Source organism: Gymnoscopelus microlampas (assembly GCF_963454915.1).
Source record: "Gymnoscopelus microlampas genome assembly, chromosome: 8".
NCBI lineage: Eukaryota > Metazoa > Chordata > Actinopteri > Myctophiformes > Myctophidae > Gymnoscopelus > Gymnoscopelus microlampas.
The window spans coordinates 16,672,352-16,676,226 of NC_139945.1; the positions used below are offsets into that span (position 1 = coordinate 16,672,352).

At 44.3% G+C, this 3,875-nt stretch overlaps 1 pseudogene across 1 annotated transcript in view; it reads left to right on the forward strand.

Annotated features, from left to right (window-relative positions):
* Positions 1-3,705, forward strand: part of LOC311050330 (leucine-rich repeat and fibronectin type III domain-containing protein 1-like protein) — a 45,548-nt pseudogene extending 41,843 nt beyond the window's left edge. The window contains exons 7-9 of the transcript in view: positions 1,169-1,352; positions 2,934-3,160; positions 3,584-3,705. The product of the transcript in view is annotated as a leucine-rich repeat and fibronectin type III domain-containing protein 1-like protein (transcript). The remainder of the gene's footprint in view (positions 1-1,168; positions 1,353-2,933; positions 3,161-3,583) is intronic.
* The last annotated feature ends 170 nt before the right edge of the window (positions 3,706-3,875 follow it).

The following is a 3,875-nucleotide window of genomic DNA, read 5'->3' on the forward strand; positions in this document are numbered from 1 at the left end:
AACACGCGTGCATTGTTTTATGCGCGTGCTTGGGTGCACGCATACTATTCCCTTTGGCACTTAAACCCCAGCATCTGCATTCTGGGGAAAGCTTTCACAGAAAATAGCAGAGCTACAAGCTTATAGCTAGTACTAGCCCTGAGGCTATAGCTACTACTCAACCTACTCAATGTAGGGTTTACGTAAGTGGTCAAGTAGTTCTCCAATGCGTCTTGGGTGCATTTACACCTAAATTTGACGATGTTTTAGTGCTAGCTAGCGCTAGCCTGGTAAAGCCCCTCCCTCCGGAAAATCTCATTTCCATTTGATTTCAGGAGGGAGTCTGGCCTGAAGGCTTGTCTGGGCGTTTCTAGCCCGTTTACCAAATGGACGAGCCTATCAGCGTCGTTGCTCATCGTTCTGTGATTGACAGCGAAAGTTGGCCAATCAGGTGGCGAGTTCGAGTGAGCCCGAATGGAACCGAGTGCAGCCGACCAAAAACGAATGGCAGCCATTGTTTTTCGTGCGTTTTATTTACTTCTTACTTTCGGTTTTAAAACGCTATCAAACTTCTTTTTTGAGGCACGGAATTTACTTTTAAGATATCGTTTGGATAGAATTTAGTTGTTTAACTTCATATATATGGTCAATTAATCATGACAGAGCCTATTTGAAAATAAAAATTCTGAGAACCGGCAGGGGCGGGCAGTGACACGCATGTATCCGAATAAGGCAACCTATTTTGGGCATGGCCGTCTCAAAAGTCCTGTCGAGTCACATTAGTCTGGAGGTGGTAAAAATGCACTGGCTGAAGGGGAACACTGCTGATTGGCTGAAGGGGTTGTCATTCAACGGTATTACTCCCGCCCAACTCCAGCCCACAGCCAAAATTGCAGAATGGGCGATCACGTCAGACTCACTCCCGAAATAAAATTACAAATTAGATTTCCGGAGGGAGGGTTTACCAGGCTAAGCTAGCGCTACCATTAAACTCTGAGCCTGTTTTCTGATGAGGGAAGTGGTTCAATGGTTATGGTTTAAATCCTGTCATGTCATGTCATTTCATGTCTAGTCAAGGCATGGCATAGAATGGCACGTCAAGTCAAGTCAAGTCAAGTTTTATATTATCTTTTCTTGTATTATCTCTTTTATCTCTGTCGTTTCCATCTCTACCCCCTTCCCTGTACAGGATGATCCCGGCCAATCACAAGTACTTCCTGCTCAGTGACCTGGCGTCGTCCAGGGACTATGAGCTGTGTGTGTTGGCTGTGTACGACGACGGGGTCACGGCTCTGACAGGGACCAAGCTGGTCGGCTGTGTGTCCTTCAGCACAGAGGCAGAGTATGGACGCTGTCACTCCATACGAGACCAGGTGTGTGTGTGTGTGTGTGTGTGTGTGTGTGTGTGTGTGTGTGTGTGTGTGTGTGTGTGTGTGTGTGTGTGTGTGTGTGGTGTGTGTGTGTGTGTGTGTGCATGCGCGCGCCCACTCTTTTCACTCTTATTTGACCATTTCCCCTGTCATTAGTTAGACTAGGGTTCATGCAATCTTTTGGGCTCATGCAATTTTAGTTTTTGCACTTGTCGCTAAGAGCGTCTGCTAAATGCCTAAATTGTAGATTGAGTGTGAGTGTGTGCGGTTGCATGAACTCTGTCACTAGTCTCCAGTGATGGAAGGGGTTTCTATTGGTTTAGGTGTGTTATACACTGCATAATGTCTGTATGTGACCCGAATCATCATTATACTGAAAGGGTAGTTCCGGATTGTATAAACTGGGGCACTCAGTCTCAGATGATAACAACCCAGCACATTTGTGTGTGTTTTTGGTCTGATCCTTGCAGGAACTTTACAAAATCTTCCATCGATTGTCAAGATCCCCAAGCATTGAGTTAATGTTGGATTCTTGATGTGGGCGTGTCAGCATATTCCCTTTACAATGTGCAATTCTGACAGCCATATCTAACCAGCAAAAATATTTGACATCCCTCCTTTGTAGGCGATCCATGGAGGACACACAGACCAAGTTGTGTGATATAAATGCAACAAAAACAATGTTCTTGCAGTGGGTTGTCGTTGTTAATTAGGCCCACCTTTCTTGTGTGTTAGCACCAGGTGTTCTGGTTCCCTGCTTTGTGTCAAGACCTGCAAAGGCCATTAATTGCTCTGCCGATAATGATTATCGTTTAAAGTCCTCTAACTAGAGGACTGTGCTTCTTGGGTGCTTTTAATGTGAATTGAATTTGTTTAAGCACTAGGTGATTGAAATCGAATCACCTGCATGCACGTGAAGGTCACACAGCAATAGTCTTATAGTGTTAATGTATCCAGATAAAAAAAAGATCTGGGCACTCAAGTTCATCAGGCTGATGAAGACCGCTTGTGGTTGAAATATGTTGGTGTAGTGTATTCAAATCAAATCAAATCAAAGTATATAGCACACTTAACATGACCAGGTCAACCAAAGTGCTGTACAGGTAAAAACAAAAAGAAAGCAATGCAATATAAGCAGACAATAGCATGCAATGAATAAGCACAAACAAACAAACATTAGCACCAGTTAAGAAAGACAGGGCTACATCAGCTATCACTGAAGGCCAGGGAGAAGAAATAAGTCTTTAATAAGGATTTAAAAATAGCTATCGACTGGGGCAGCTTTGATACGTATGGGCAAATTATTCCAGAGCCTGGGGGGCAGCCACCGCAAAGGCCCGGTCACCCCTGTTTTTTTTGTATCCATTTGTAACTCAGAGAATGTATACATTCTCAAAGTAAAATGAACACTGGATTTTTTACTGTGCATTGTAAAACCTTCATAGTAATTTGAATAGCTAACACATGCTGATGGTCTTCTTCCTCCCTGTCCTTTCCCCTCAACCCTTCGATCCACCAACCAACCACCCTCCACTCATCACCCTTCAACCACCCCCACCACCTCCTCCTCCTTCCACCCCACAGTTCCTGGGTGGCACCATGATCATCATCATCGGTGGGATCATTGTGGCCTCGGTGCTGGTGTTCATCTTCATCCTGCTGATGAAGTACAAGCTCCACAGTAACCACTACAAGCAGAAGGCCGCGGCGCGCCAGGCCAACGTCTGCTCCCAGACCAACGGAGGAGGAGAGAGGAGGAGGAGGAGCAGCTGTGTTAGCTCTTCCTCCCTCCTCCTCTTCAGGAGGCCACGGTAACAAACCATTAATTAACTAATTAACTAATCGCAATGATCTGATTCATCGCTTTGGCTTTCACTTTGACTTATCTAAGCTCTTTAGCTTTATAAAAAACTTAGAAATGAATACCAGGGCTATATATTATACTTTCAAAGTGTAGGCTATATTTAGGGCTTGCTCAAATAATGTTCAAATCTCTAATAAATAGTTAGAGATCAGCAGGAATTTCCAATGGCATCACAAATTATCATTGTCATTATTAGTCATACATCAATTGTAAAAACGTCTGTGAATCATTTTTAATACTAATAGTCCACCAATACCAGTCTAATGCAGTGATTTTCTCCAATGTCAGAGGAGATATATATATATTAGGCAAAGAAATATCATTTTCTGCACCTATAGTAGTCTGACTGCTCCTCATGTTCTGCCTCTAGGGGGAGGTTCCAGTAAAAATACTCAACCATCATCGGCAGAGGGTATGGCCGGGTCTTCTCTCCGAGGGACAACGGTTGTGGACTTAAACCCCAACCACGACGACGACACCATCTCCCAATAACACACAAGCAACTGTCCGTCAGAACAACAAACACATGCATTTCTAAGCCCAAACCAATACCCCCAACACACCCAAACACCCCCCTTGTTTATTTGATTTCTTGCCGGTTCCTGGAGCCAATCGCCGCCTTATACCGAAGACGGGCTCCTGTTATTGGTGAGTAGCTTTTC